The sequence below is a fragment of the Pteropus medius genome, unplaced genomic scaffold (assembly GCF_902729225.1).
Source record: "Pteropus medius unplaced genomic scaffold, Ma_sr-lr_union100, whole genome shotgun sequence".
Taxonomy (NCBI): Eukaryota; Metazoa; Chordata; class Mammalia; order Chiroptera; family Pteropodidae; genus Pteropus; species Pteropus medius.
In genome coordinates this window covers 14,118,403-14,135,508 of record NW_024354911.1, presented here as the reverse complement: position 1 = coordinate 14,135,508, position 17,106 = coordinate 14,118,403, and the positions used below count along the sequence as shown (strand labels likewise).

Genomic DNA, 17,106 nt, shown 5'->3' with positions numbered 1-17,106 from the left:
AAAGGTATTTAATCTCACTAGTAATTATGAGAACATTTATTAAAATCATTATGATATACCATAAAATATCCATCAAAATGGCTAAAATTAAATACAGTGTAAAACCTTATCATATTGAAGATATAAATGGGAATCTTTTCACATTCCTGGTAGTAAATTGTCATAGACGCTGAAAACTGGCATTATCTGCTGAGGCTGCATTAAAATATCCTATGACACACCAATGGAACTCATATTTATATCCAATATGAATCCATGTTGATGTGTAGAAGAAGATTATATAGAATGCTCACAACCATATTATTCATAATAGTCCTATATCAGTTTTCCAGGCCTGCTATAACAAGTACCACAAACTAGATGATTTAAACACCAGAGATTCAAGATCAGGAGTTGGCAATATTGCATCCTTCTGAGAGCTATGGGAAATAATCTGTTCTATGCCTCCTGCCTAGTTTAGCTGATGGTTTGCTGGCAATCTGGCATTCTTTGGTTTGTATGAGTGTAACCTGGATCGCCATCTTCATCTTTACATGACCTCTCGATGTATGTCTGTATCCAAATTTCCAATTTTTATAAAGACACCAGCTGTATTGGATTAAGAACCACCTTAATGACCTTATTTTAACTTGATCACCTCTGTAAAGACCTTATCTCCAAATAAGATCACATTAAAAGGTACTAGGGGGTTATGAGTTCAACAGATGAATTTGGGGAGCGGGGGGCACAATTCAACCTATAAGAAGTCCCAAACAAGAAACATTCCAAATGTCCAACAATATTAGAATAATAAATTACAGTATATCATACAATGGAATCACAAACAATTCAAATTGATAAAGTAGTACTCTATGCAACAATTATATGTCACTAACATATTTAGCCAAAGAAGGCAGACACAAAAATATACATACTTAATAAATATGGCAAGATGTTTCCAAAAATTCAGAGAAAGTTAAAATGTAGTCTTAGAAATTGGCATAGCAAATAATCTTGGCATATGGCTAGAGATGGTGATTGATAAGAATAGGAGGCAATCTGAGGACTGCCAACATTCTATTTCTTGTTTGGGTGATGGTTGTATGGGTATTTGCTTATGATAATTTATTGAGCTGTATATTTATTTTTAACATCTTATGTATGTGTGTTGTACTTCATTAAACATTAAATAAGAACTCTTTTGATAGTTAAATAGGTAGATAATAAGTACATATTTTATATGACTATAGGGCATAGGTATAGTTATATACAAACCAAACTGTTGTATTTATTACTTTAAGAGAGTAGACTTGGAGAAGTGAGATAAAGAGATATTATTAATTCTTCTTTTGTTCCTCTCTGCCCTTTAACTTGCTTTAGAAAACATGCTCACTCTCAAATTTTAAAAATTAGAAAATATGACAAAAAAGCAATATCATAATTAATGCATTAAGATTAAACTGAAAAGAGTTCAACTGCTTTTCAGGTCACACTTAGAAGATAGGAAAATCTTTTAGAATTTGACTTCATTCAACCTCTTGCACCATATATTTGAGACTCACAAATACTATGTTAAATATGCCTGTATTCTCTTGTCATAGATACAGAAAATAGTAATAAGACAATATGAATAGCTTAAGAGCTCCTTATATATTGGACTATCATACCATAAATATAAAATTGAAACATGGTATACACAAAGAGTAATACAAAATAACTTAAAAGGCTTTTCATAGTTTAAGAGAAAGAACTAAAACATTTTCATTGATTGTAAATTGCAGTTCACATTTTTCATAAAATGGTTTATTGGAAATATCCTATCCATTTGAAATCTATCCTGTAATTCTAAAATATTTAAGAAGAATCTAAACTTAAGTTCTGAAGTGACAGAACTGCTTCAAGCCCATTGTACTTTTTAATTATAATGGAATATATTCATATGTAATTTTGTATATTAAATGTCAGACTATTTTGCTATATATTTAGTATCAGCCAAGCTTAAGAAGACATTTTGTCAATATTACAAAATGGAAAAAGGGGACCCTTGTGCTACTTCTTCTTTTTGTCTACTGCATGCTATAAGAATTCAAGTTTTTGAATCTAATTTAATTTGTTCTCATAAGTTTGTTATAAAGAGAAAGAAATGAGATAGCTTTATTGATAAAAAAAAATAATGATAGTACTCCCGTTGAAAATAGTTAAGCTGAATTAGCCACAGAGGCCAAGACCAAAGTGTTCTAAACTGAACAAAGAACAAGAGACTTCAGAGAAAAGGCAGCACACAGAAATATTTTGTGTCCGGAGTGCTAACTAGAGGCATACTCACTCTGAATCTTCAACCATACACCAGGACTCTTTTGTCCCCCTATTCTTACTCCTTTGCAATTTGCCCTCACTCAGCGGTGTCATTGTTAGCATATAGCAAAATATTGTACACTTTAATAAATCACTTATTAGTTATTTATTCAAATATACTCAGATACTTCAAGGAGGGCTGTATAATTTAGATCATAGCTATGATTTTATTAACTAAATGAAAAATACAAATATTTCTTCACTGCAAACATTTGCCTTGATTGTCATTTAAAATGACTCTAAATGGAAATATAACAACTCCCTTTAGATGTCAAAATTTCTCATGAGGTTAAATAAAAAAATGTATGTGAATAAATCTGTATTTTTTAGTAAGCATTGTGCTAGGTGATAAATATGAATAATATATATATACATCCTAGTACCAAAAATAAAAAACAAAATTTACTCACTCTAATATGTGATAAGTGTTTTTGCCAGTCTATGCAAAATTCAATGAAAGCACACGCAAAGGCAATTAATTATATATATATATATAAAATAGAAGTCTTTATAATGATAATGCATGACCTGAGGTGTTGGGTAGGGTTATATTTTTAGGTAAAATATATTTTGTGTAGAAAATTAAATGTAATTAATTACATGGAAATATGAGACCAAAACATAGCAAGTATTCTGAACTTGTTGGAGGTTAGATTGAAAAGGAGTGATAGGGAAATATCAGTATGGAGCATTAGTTTTGGGGCCTGAATATAAAAGATAATATATACTATGCTTAAGAATTTGCAAGATTTACTCTAGATTTTAGAGAGCCATTAAAAACTTTTTTTATAATTATCATGAGAAAGATATAATCAGTTCCATATTTTAGAATATAATATTGGTAGTCATTAAGAGATTAACTGTAGAGAGGAAGAACTGGAAGCAAATAGAATTATTTGGTGGTTTTTATACATGTCAAAACAAACAACAATTAAGACTTTAACTGGATTACAAAACTAAGAGAAGGGAGAAGATAAATCGAAGAACTCTGAAGGAGAAACTATAGGACACGAATTGTAATATCTGAGTAATAAAAAAGAGAGAATGGCTTTAAAATAATTCTCAGATTTCTAGCACAACGTTCCTCTTAAATGAGGCATTAAACAAGACAAGTTTGAGGAGTAATTTTGAATTTAGGAGTCAGTAAGAGGCACACTGAAGGAAGTGACAGAAATATGATTTGTTACATCAATGTATACATGGCCATTTAAACCATGTGATAGAATTGATTGCCTTGAAATACATCTTATAGCTATAAAAGCAAAGGGAGATAGTCTTAAGGAGGTAATAAAAATAAGAAGAGAAGGTCAATGATGGAGTCTGAGGATAAAAACAATATTCCCACAAAACAAATTGTTTTTTAATGGCTTCTTTGTGTTCATTCTCTCAGAAATATCCAAGAGATTTTATAACAAAGTCATCAGTTTTCACAAGAAACATAATTTCTATCCTGTACATTAAATATTATACAAATATGTTTCTGAAGAACATTATTTGAAGCTATTTATTAGTAGGACTATGTCTTAAAAATAGCACATTCCAAAATATTCTTGATATTTTATCCAAAATCTATTAATGTAAAATACTGCACATCTATCTAAATTATTTTCACTCTGAATTTGAGAATTGCCAAATATTAATTTTAAGTAGCTCAATGAATATAATTTGTACATAATCTTTGATTTAGAGAAAAATAAGAGAGAAGAGTAAGGAAATGTACAATAAATCTGAACTTGATTGGAACAAGAACAGTCATTCAAATCTCAGCTATATATTATTATTTTTACGGGGGAGGTTTCAAAATTAAGCCCTTTATTTTTGGATTGCCATCAAAGGTCACTTTATATTGCAGGCACATTGTGACGTGTCAGAGGAAAATTGGGTCAGTAGGGCTTCATGCAGGGTTGACCATTTCCTTGTGGGGAGGGGATCAGCCACAGAACAGAATACTATTGATTTTGCTGTGAGAGATAAAAAAAAAAGGAAGGCATAGAACTTGGAGAGGAATGATACACATCAAAACATCACGGTGGTGCAGTGGCCCCCGCAGCCTCCAAGCCTTCCTCATTGACCTCCACAAAGGACTTGTGCAAAACCTTGGACAGAAACAGGTCTCTCCCTTATGACATTCCAGATAAGTCTGCCCTGCCCAGACTAAAGGCACCCATCATGCTGAGAGAGTGAAGGACATCCTTCATGTTATAATTCTCCTCCAGTTTAAATCTAGGGAGGAACACTTCTACCTCTTGTTTATCCATTATTTCTGGCCTCATCTATTCTATGAATTTCTCATAAGTAAGTTTTTTTTCCAGCATTCCCAAGTCCACGTTTTCATCTGGAAGCATGATGATCATATTCAGCTCTTTGACAAGAGGCAAAGCTAAAGTTTGGGTGACTATTTCTCCTTTATAGATCACATTAAAGGTAGCTTTCTTAAACATTACTTGCGCAGGTTTCTTCTCGTTCTTGCTGAATTTAAATAGTCTTTCCTTGGTCTGCTACTTCTTAAACTGTTTATTCCAATTTTCTTCGAAGTAGATGGCATTCATGAGAATCAGAGCAGTCCTTTCATAGAATTATCATAACTTCTAAATTCATACTATCTTCTCTTAGATAAACATGTATCTAAGAGAAGACAAAGACGAGTGTTTTAATAACAGATTTTAAGTAGGTAGAGAATTGAGTTGTCAAATTTACTGCATGTTATTAAAAAAATCAGTTGGACACACACACAAAAAATAATAATACTCTTTATGGTTAATTTTTTCTCCACACCTTCAAACACTGGCAAAGGAATGATAATTCACACTAACGTGTTTTATTCAGCTTAAAGAAACACATGGCTATAAAATGTTACCTATTCAGATAAATGTATATTAGGTTCATTAGTATCTGAGTGGGTCTATTATGAGCATCAACTTAATATGAACTTGACTTTGTATACTTTCTATAGAAAACTCGATCTGGTATTACTTTTTCAAGATGAAAACCATAATACTATCGCAAATAACATCTGTTCATGAGGATTCAGTGATCTCAGTTCAGATGACACAGCTCCTAAGTGTTGTCTTTAATAAATTTTAATTAATAAACAGTCATATAAAATCTAAAAATCAAAATAAAATGTCATTGTTTTAATGTTAAAATGCATATATTACTGAAAACCTAGAGAAACAGAAGAATGACCCTAACAGATTTTCCTATTGAACTAGAATAGTAACTAAATCAATTTTGAAACCTTAACTTATAGGCTATTGTCATTGTGAGAGTTTCATAATTTTTACCAGAAGAATCCTCTTTTTACTAGAACAACTTTTGAAAATGTTGACCTAGAAAATTATTAATTATTTTAAGAATCATATATTTATATAAAATCAATTGCATATTTTGATGTTTTTCATGTTTTGTAATCATTTGCAAATTATAGTGCAGATCATGATAGTTTACCTGACAGAAGGAATAAAAAGCATGTGTCATTATCATAATCTCTAAGCCTCTCACTGAGCTTACTCTTTTCTCTCTCAGACACATTTTCTGCCACCACCGTTCTTATTTATTGCACAAAAGGCATTTTCACCTCTATATATCAACATCCAAGAAAAAAATTTTTTTTCAAACTTGCTTTTTTCCCCCATATTATTTTCACTGCTCAAAATTCTCTTGCCATATATCTTCACCTGTGGAGATCTCATTCAGTTTAGGGATTATTGTACTCATTGAAAATAACAAACAATGCTGTATAAAATTAATTTTAAAAATATGTCCTTCATATTATCGAAGATCTGATAATAAAATATAACACAATGAGAAACTCAAAGGCCAATTTCTGTGATCATAGAGGTAAGGAAGTTTCTGAGTATTAAAGTTATTTGTTGTATCACACAGACAATTACCTATATAGTAAAAATTGTGTCCAGAGCCACTTATGGTAGGAAGTATTGTTAGAAATCTCATTATGATGAGGTCGGTCAGAGGGGACAATGATGTTAGGGTGTGAAGCATTATATCTGGACTGTAATTCTCTCCTTGCAATAATGACATTAAAAATAAAAGGAAGAAGCATTTCTGAAATGGCAAAAAATTTGCTCCTTGGGAAAAGCAATGAGAACAATAGCGAAAATTTTCAAAATCAACTTTTTCAGAAATCTGAAATTAAAACCTTCAAAAACCCAAGAAATATCTAATTGAGAACGATTACTGAATTTTGGTAGAACAGCAAGCTTTGTAGCTTATTAACTTGCTCCATTCCATTCTCCCTCTCAAAGCCTGCAGTAGCCTTAAAACCTAACAGTCTTGCAACAACCTGAATAAATGGAAAGATAACCCATGCACATTTATTGAACAAATCCATTTGGCTAAAATGGAAATACTCCTCAATTTGATGTATAAACAACACAATCTCTACAAAAATCCCAACTTACTTTTTGCAGAAATCGACAAGCTGATTATAAAATTTATGAGGATAGCCAAAACAATCTTGAAAAAGAAGAAAAGTTAGAGGACTCATATTTCCTGATTTTAAAACTTATTATAAAGCTACGATAATGAAGGCAATGTGTGACTGGTATAAGGGTAGACATATAGATCAGTAGAACAGAATTGCGAGCCCAGAAATAAACCCTTGTACTTATGGTTAACTGATTTTCAACAAGGTTGCCAAGATAATTCAATTGTGAGACAGTAATATTTCAACAAGTAGCACTGATATGTGGATATTCACGTACAAAAGATTTAAATTTTCTTTTCTTACTTTATTGTTATGTGAATTATATCCCAATGAAGCTATTATAAAAACAAACAAAAAAAATAAAGAAACAAACTAAAAATATTTGGCGGATTTGAGGGTACTAACACAAAAAGAAAAAAGAAACAAAAAATATTAACTTCTCTGCGATGTAATGACCACTGATGTATCCCCTCCCTGAGAGTTACACTCTTCCTGGGTGCACATAGTTAGAGGTGTTAGGGACTCTCAAAACCTGAACCTGATTTCAGACAACCATTAATTGTAGAGCCCTATTCTTCAAGGAAAATGCAAATCCTCTTCAGAACAGAGCACATTCATCCATGGTTTCAGGGTCTTGCTACAAATAACTTTACCAGTACTATAAGGTCTAGCAACCAAAGATTACCAAGCACACAATAATGTTTAAATATTCACAAAACCAATAGATACACAGAACATACCTTCAGAGGACTATCAAAATAGAGTTTAAACCAGCCATAAGTTGTTTTAAAATACATTAAATTGAAAATACCTCTAGGAAACAGGAAACTAAAACTTACATGTGGAAATAAGAATCAAGTAGAACTTAAAAAAATGAAAATATAACTGAAATTTAAATTTTGTTGGATATATATTAGCAGCAGATTCTGAGAATAGAATTGAGAATGATTTGAAAGATAGATCAGATGACATTAGCTATAAGCAGAAAAAAAAAAAATGGAATCTACAAGATACAAGTTGGAAGACCCAGAGATATCAAATAGAGAATCAGATAATCTAACATGTTTGATAGGAATTCCAGAAGGAAAGAAATGAGAGAATGGTTTGGAATTAATATTCGAAGAGTTAAGGACTAAGAGGAAAAATTGCAATCCATACATTAAAGGAGTGTGACATAACAAGTAGAGATTAAATATACACCAAGACAAATCGTAAAAAGCTACATGAAAATTTTAAAAAGAAATATTAAAATCAATAGAGGAAATTAAAAAAAATCAATAGATTAGCACACTACTCAGTAGCAACAGTGGCAGTCAGTCAACAGTGGAATAATGAATTTAATAATCTGAAAGAAAATGAGTACTAACCTGGAATTATAATCAGAAAAAAATATTTCAAACTGAAGTGAAAATAATGGTTTTATCAAACACACAAACTCTGAGTTTGTCACCTGAGAACTTTTCCTAAAGGAAATTCTAAGCAGTATTTTTTCAGGAATGGAAAAGTGATTCCAGAAGGAACGCCCCAAAATAAAAACAGAATAATGAACAAAGAAAGTTGTGAATATATAAACAATATGATTGAAGATTAATTGTATTAAAAAAGTAATAAATTCAAGTGAGGTTAAACATAAAACAAAATAAAAAAAGACCTAAAATATAGTAAAGATATTCCTGGAGGGAATAAATGGGTAAATGGAAATGAAATATTTAAAGGCTTTTATATATCGAAGGAATATATTTATTTGAAATACATGCTTTGTTAAGCATAAAGAGGATTTAGAATAAATGACCAAATAATTGGCTATGATCAAGTGTGAACAAATTTCAAAGGACTGCACTCTATTTTGTTTATTTTGTAGTACATAGAATTAAATTAGATATCTAATACAAAAAGACAACCTAAAATGTGCACATATTCAGTTATTTAAAAACATGTTATGTAACGATCCATATATCAAAAAAGAAATCATAATTGAAATGGGAAAAGTTTTTGAACTAAATGATATAAAAACTACTACACATCAAAATATATTGGCTGCACCAAAAGCAGTAATTAGTTTGACAGTTATGACCTACAATAAGTATGTTGAAAAAGATAAAAGGCTGAAAATCAATATGTTAATTATTCATCTCATGCAATATCCATCTCATGAAACTTCCCAATTCATTCCATGAGGCTAGTGAAGCCATTCTCCAATTTTGGCATTTCAGGATTTCTTTGCACTCTTAAAATTAGCCTTCTTTCAAATTACCAGTCAATGAAAAGCGGCCCACACTGTCAGACAGGTTTGACCTAATATATAGAGTTTTATAGTAGGTCGAATGGTGGCCCTCCAAAGGGTATGTCCACATCTTAACTCTCATAACCTGTGACTATGATCTTATTCGGAAAAAAAGATCTGCAAATATAATTAAGTTAAAGATCTCCAGATGATAGCATTTCGGGCTATACTGGTGGGTCCTAAATTCAACAGCAAAATATATTTATAAAAGACACAAGAGAGAAAAGACAGCAAAGGAAAAGCCATTTGAAGATGGAGGCAGAGATTAGTTATGCAGCCACAAGCCAAGAGACACCTGATTCTGCTATGAACTGCAGGAGGCAAGAAATGATTTTCCAGTAGAGACTTTAGAAGGAGGGTGGCCTTGTCAACACCTTGATTTTGGACTTCTCGCCTTGAGAACTGTGGGAGAATAGATTTCTGTTGTTTTAAGCTACCAAATATGTGGTAATTTGTAACAGTAACCCCAGGAAACTAATTCAGACTTTAAAGGCATTTTGGAATACCAACCCTAAGACTTCCAATAATATAACTGAGCCATATAAATCAATTAGGTGGCATCTAAAGGGTTGAAGACTAGATCCATATAATAAATTTTGGCATCCTTTTCTGACTGCATCTGGAGGTTGAATACCTAAAAAGGGATCAATGAGTTGAGAGATGTTTAAAGAGCTAATAGAATACCAATGAGATTATTTGTAAGTAATGGTCTTCTATATCTGTGTTGCTCTGCACCTGCAGTGAAAGGTGCTATCAATCTTTTCTTGTTTAAGTGACCGGTGTTTATATTTGTTGCTATCATTTTCAGAAAATCTAAAGAGTAGACTATGAGCTAGAGAGTAATTCAAATAAGCCAATGAATAGAGAGTCCTAGTGCAAAGAATTTTCTTATATCTCTGCCTCTCATTTTTTATCTTTTTATATGAGCTGCTTTTCTTCTGCTTATCTACATTAGTGACTCTTATTCTATTATTCTACTCACTTACCCCCATAGTTTCACTTACCATCTGTATACCATTTGCTCCCAAGTGGATATCTCTGCCCCAGGTGTCCCTCCTAAACTTCAGACAGGACAATCGATTGACTAGGGACATTTCTGTTTTGTTTTACTGCAGGCCCCATAGTAGCTTCAAAGTAGAAATCAGACACATTTTAAAACAAATATCCTATTTGACCTACTGTACCTTACTTCTCTCTAAGTGAATGACATTGTGAATTTTCCAAGCTAGAATTAAAATCTAGTCATGAATTTCTACCTCTCTCTTACCCTGACATATAGAATTAATCACTTATTCTTGTTGAGCTTCTCTATTTTCCCTGAATCTTTCCAATATGTTCAGGTTGTCATTATCTTTATTAAGGCCCCCATCATTATCTTTTGCCTGAAACTCTTAAGAGTTTGCTAACTTCTCTTTTTCTTTCTTGTCTTGTTTCTTGGACTATTCTTCACCTGTTGTCAAAATGATCTTGCAAAAGCATGGACTCCCCCTACATAAACTTCAGTATACATGACCATATCCCATCCCCATTCTTGACTATACCATAACCATTGATTGCCTTCAAACTAAAGTCAAACTTCCTTGCAAACTGAATAGCTCATGGACCATTCCCTTAACATTTCTGTTCTCTTACTCTTCTTTCTTTTCATACCACTCTAAATTGCATACATTTCTCCCAACTTGCCACATGTTTCTTTAAGGCTTTTGAATTTTTTTCCCTCTGCTTATATTTTTTTTCCCTATACCTCATGTATGTGACCAACTCCTGATATACTTTGACCCTAGATCTCATGCACTCATAGAGAAGATGTTCCAGATTTCCATGCTTGAGTAAGTTGTCCATGCACCGTATCCTTGTTCCTCTCACCTAACTTATCAGCTATTGTTTGTGTCACTTACATAAGATTGTAAATCCTTAAGGGCCTACATGTATCTTCATCAGTCTTGCGGCCCCAGATTCTGGTGTAAGTATCAAAAATTCAAATGCTGTCAAGGACCAAGAATGTAAAGAAAATATGTTACTATATTTAGAAGGCAGTATGTATCATAAAAGAAGATTATGGTCGGGAGTATAGGAAAATAAAACATATATGCGCCATAATAGGGCATTCGGTGTGAAATTTAGAATGCTGTATTGGCCACATATTGTATTTTCAGGCTATGTTTGGCCCTTCTTCAGTCAGTCTGGATTAGCTCTATAAATTAGTCATAAGTAGGTGATCGATAAAAATTCATTAAATTAATTATGTAAGTTAAAATGTATCCTTTTATTAATCAGCTTTTGATTGAATTTTGCTTCAATATATGAGTCAAGACATAGTCCCTTACTCCTTTCCTTGGAAAATAATAATAAAAAAATAGGTGACAAACTAATGGTGTTAATGTGATACAATGAAGGTATTTGCTATGACGGATACATTCCAAATATAAATAAACAATTCAGAGATAAATTCAAGGTAATTTCAATTTTTCTGTGAGTAATATAGGTAGATATATGAAATATGCTTGAAACACTTTGATAGAGCTTATCAAATATTTTTTTAAAATTTGTACTAACAACCAGTTGTGTAAGATAAAAATAAAGGCAACACTGATTTATGTCTTCCTTAGTAGACTTTGTTATATAAATACATGAATAAATTCTTATAAACTCTTATAGTCTTTTATTTATTTGGGCATTTCACCCCTATTTGATGAGTCAGTCTTTTATTTACATCTCAAAAATATATTTATTTGAATTTAGATATTTTTGAATATGTAAGGAGAATTATATTTTCAACATAATGAAAATAAAAAAAGTTTTTTGAATATTTTCAGATAAATAAAATCATTCCACATATTTTTATAGAAATATTATTTTAAAATATTGTTAAAAATTCTGTTGTCATATAAAATGGAAGGGGGATATAATATACCAAAAATAAAACATATCAAATAATTATGAGCAAAGATAAAATCTTTTGGAACATTGAACATTATTAATAATATTTAGAATTTTCTATTTTTTTCTAACTGGATACATAGAAATAAAACTGATTTGTGAAAATATTTTCATCTGTGACAACACTTCCACAAATTCTGCTTTCATAAATTATATTTCACCATATATTTGAAAGAATCATATTGTACTGTAGCAACAGATTTTCTGTATGGTACTTGCAAATTTATGAGTTACATATTCACCTAACTTTGAGGGGGCTTATTTGAAATAATAGTACACTAAACTTTATTTATAGCTTATATCATTTTACATATGATATTAAAGCCTTAAATCTTCCAAAAATAATAATAAAGTAAAGCCTATGAGTGAAATTTTCTACCCTGAAAAGTGGGAACAAGAATCCTATATATGCTATTCAGTTTCAGATCCAACTCTGACCTTAATTTCATGCTGTCTGCTTCAGTTCTGCTTTCTACACAGAAGTGATAAAACGTCTTCAGTGAGTGAATATATCATGTTTATGTAACAGTTGAGTTATTTGGAGTAATTTCATTTTTTAAGAATGCAACACTATGAAACTGTCATTCTCTCGGAAACACCCTTGGAAACTTGTCTTCTATTGTGATAAATTGTGCCTGTTTGATGCAAACAGAAGTTTTATCCCCTTTAGGATTCTCTTTTTAGTTTACTAATGAGGATGTGTGTTCAGAGCCCTTTCAGATAGTGCGAACCTTTTTTCCTTTTTACATGACTTTTATTTTGTTAATGTGAAAAATCGACATTTTTCTGTAAAGCCAATTTACTGAACATTGGAAGGATTCGCATTGTTTATTAATACTAAGGTCACTAGTCTTTGGAAACAAAATCATGCAAGCTTCAAGTGTATTTGAGCCACTTCTAAATTATTGAAGTGTACTTTATTAGGATATCATTGTAGCAAAAGCCGAGTTTTTCATTAATTAAATTTCCCCAACAATCTATTGAAAATAACTCAAAATTTGTTCTAAAATACTTTATCAAGTTATTTTTTAGGAAGAATATATAAGTATTTTAAAATAAAAGTTTATATGAGCAGTAGTTTACTTAAATACTGTCTGCTATGGTGTGGCAAAATATTCAGAAAGAAAGTGGCATGTCAGGAATAAAAAATTTTTTGATGCTATTATCTAGGGTTTTATGGGGTTATTGTTTTTCAACAATTTAGAATATTTAAATAATCGGTAACTTTTACAAGTGGTTGGAAACAAAAATATAGTTATTCCTGCAACTATAAAAGACATGAAAATGAAGATTCTAGTTAGACTTTTGAGAAGAAATCAATATGATACATGGTGAGAGAAATGGAGATTAGTTGGTGTGGAGAAAATAAATGAGAATTTTTATTCTATAATGATAATTATGCCATAGTAATGACAGCATATTATTGCTGTCGGGAAACAAAGTCACTTCTAAGGCCACGCATTTATTGTGTCATATGGGCCATTTAACAAAGAAACAGACAAGCATTGTCTCATAGTAATTTTGAGACTGTAACACCTTGTACTTTTGTTATAGAGTAAATTCCCTGCATTTCCCCACCTCCACCATTTAAATTATTTCTTTCCTTCAATTAAAAAAAAAAATTTGTCACGCAAAGGAATAAAACATGACATTAAAATATTCATAATTACATTCACTAAGGGAAGTAACTTAATAGTGTATAGACTTCTAGCTCCTTGTAGTGTGTGCACATGCATGTTTGAACATTATGTGTGTATGTTATGTGTGAGTGTTATGTGTATATGCAAAAATATAATCATATTCTTTGTAACCATCCTTTTGATTTTAAAAGATAATATAAAATTTCCTGATTTTTTGATATACCATCGTGGACTCTGAATTTGAAAACCTCAAGTATTATTACAATCGCTAAAGTTATGTTCACTCCATGAAGTAGAAAAATAACCATAAAAATTGATATCAAATTGATATGGAGTTTATTGCAGAAATAGAATTTTAGATTCTCTTTAATGAATATATTCCAGAACATGACTTGTTACGAGACAGAATGTAAGATTGGCATGTATTTTTCATTGTAAGAATATTTAGAACACCTATCTTGATAGAAATTCTGATTACGTAATACTTTTAACTATATATCTAAAACTTGTACTTGATTGATTACATATTCTTTTGGCTTATTTTAGCTTTAATTTACATATGCAATTTTGCAATGTTAGCAGATACATTTCAAAAGAATATAGGATAAATGAGCAAAAAATATAGAAGTGCAGTTTCCCAGATTGGGCCAGGGTGGTAGCTCAAGGAACTTTCCCTCAGTTCCAAGATAACCCTGTGGTACTGCTCTGGAATCTTTTAGAGCTATCATACAGATAAATCTTGGTATTTAAAGTTCCAACCAGCACTGTGCCTTACTAGCCAGCAGCCAGACCTTGAAGTGAATGTGGCATAAGAGAAGCTCCGACCATGGAAACCAGATAGGACTCTCTCTAGCCTGTTTTATCTGTCTTCCCTGTGCTTTGTTCATAGACTAAGTCTGCTCCCTTAGACTTGCTTGATTCTTTATTTATTTTCATATTGAACCTACTTTCACCTAGGTCAGAGATTCTAAATTCACTTTTCCACTATCTAAATTTATTAGTAACAGATTAGCCCCATGTATTTCTTCTTCTAACTCTGGTTCCACGTTTCCAGGCAGCTTAGGAGAAAAAGGCAAATTCTAACCTCATAGTATTTGACTTGTATTTTGATTTTTTTGTATTCGTATTTTGATTTTCATTTAAAGTATTGTCTTTTAAACATTTTTCTAGAAATAGAAGAGTAATGTTTTTGGCATTCATACTGAATAAAGCCTAAAGGAACATTTATTTATTTATTTATTTATTTATTTATTTATTTATATACACGTATACAACATAACTGTCTAGTTAGAGGCATTATTCTTTTTCAAAATTATTTTTACAAAAGTGTTTGACTCCAAAATAAAATTATCTTTATGCAGTTTTCCTACCTTGACATGCCTTCTGTTTTCTTCTATATTTTTCTATATTGTACTCACTGCTGTTTACCATGATATTTATATTTAAAATATATAAATTTAATTTATAAACATAGTTATTTAAAAGTAATATGTAATATATAAATGTAATATATATATAATTTGTATATCTCTCTATATACTTATTATCTGTCATCTCTCACTAAAATGTAAGTTTCATGGAAAAAGGGTTTTTTGTTCTAGTATGTTCTCAGCTCCTAGAGTGGTAACTAGCAAAGTAGATTAATACATATTTGTTAAATGAATTAATTAATTTATTACATCATGGTTATTGATTCTCTGTGAAGGTTTTGTTTTAGTTTTCTTGAGTATAGAATGTTCAAAGGGAAAATAACTATTGAATTTTGAATGAATAAAAAATAGAACCCTTGGTTTACATATCATTAGCACTACCAAATCACAAGGAAAGGAAAAATAGAACAACTTTGTAGTTTTATAAAATACTATTTTCAATCCATAATATCTGCAAATGAGATGGAAGAATTTTTCCCTCATTTCTCTAAAGTTCAAGTGGCACACTTTAGAAGGTAAGAGCAAAGACAATCACGTTAAAAATAAAAATTCTTAAAATGATTTTCTCTTACCTTTCAAAATACTATACAGACAATTTAAAACCCCTCGAAGTAAGGCTATATTAATATGTCTGATATTATTAAAAACATGTTGGCATTCATACCAAGCCATTTATCCATTTAGTTATATATGGAATAACTCAGAGTAAGAGAATGTGATACTGCTCACCTAACCCTAAGCTATTACCCAAGCTTTTGCAGTCTAAAGGGAAACAATTGGTCTGTTAAACAATTGGTCCATTATCAAGATAGCTTGGGGAGTAGGGAGACACTTTAATTAGCTCCTTTATCTTGCTCTTATCTTAGCTGGTAAAAACAGACCAACATCAGCTATCAAGTCCCACTGTTCTTTAATGGTACATGTTTGAGTGTGAAGCCACATTTTAAAAGAACTGACATATCTAATAATATGCAGGTGCTATATAAGACACTTACATGATTATCTACTTTTCTTCTAGGCAGCTCATGGAAGAGTCAGTCTCTCAACCTTTATTCTCTTTTGGGCACATTGTGTAAGCAGCTGTATAATTAGGATGTGAAATTTAAATTTAGCTTTTCAAAATGTAGCCAATAATATTTCACCATTGCATACTTTTAGCAGTTGTCTGTTGCATTGTCAGCATGAAATCTAACAAAACTGTGCACCGAAGAAACTTAAAGACATCTGCCTAACTGCTTTATTGAATGTTTGAGCAATTCCTAGGAAGCTTTGCCCCTATCACCTGTGGTGGAACAGATGTGGCAACTGTGTGAAGCATATAGTAGGGTTATAAAATACCTAATAGAAGGAAATCTTAAATGCAGAAGAATATATTTTAACTCATGAAAAGGGCCTCGAGGGATCCAAATCACCTTCTCTTATTACACAACTCTAGATTGAAAAGAACATTCCATGCTAGACAGATCTAGTCGAATAAGTATTTTATGTTGAGAACTTTGAATAAATTACAGTTTTAAAATTTCTTGTTATTTTTCTTAAATATTAAAACGCTTCATTTTTGGTATAAAACCAAAAGTTACAATGAATAACTATTTCATGGGAAGGGTTAATTTTTGTTTTAGTTTTTATTTAAATAAATCCTCTCAAGAGAGATTTTGTGGGATTATAAAAAGTATATTTTGTAATATTTTGAATAATTAGAGTTCACACCAGCCATTTAGTGCCTCTTTGTAAAAGAATAAGATAGAAAAAATAAAAGTTATAAAAAAAATCTAATAATAGTGTAGGAAGAGGTTCTGCCACTGTGGGTACCGGGCAGGCCTTCAGATCGATCACACTGTGTGCCTCCGTGAATCTTGCATGAAGCACACATTTAAGCATATGCTACTTATTGTGAAAGAAAATACGCTAAAATTTAGGAAAAAAGAAGAAGTCCTGCATAAATACCATTGGCTTTAAAATATTTTGGGTATTCAGTTCTTTGTTAGGATCATTTACCCCCTTAAGGTGAAAAAAAAAGAGAGATTTATT

General features: G+C 31.2%; 1 pseudogene; it reads right to left on the bottom strand.

Moving 5' to 3' along the window:
- Positions 1 to 4,264: 4,264 nt before the first annotated feature.
- Positions 4,265 to 17,106, bottom strand: part of LOC120597844 (serpin B6-like) — a 67,504-nt pseudogene continuing 54,662 nt past the window's right edge.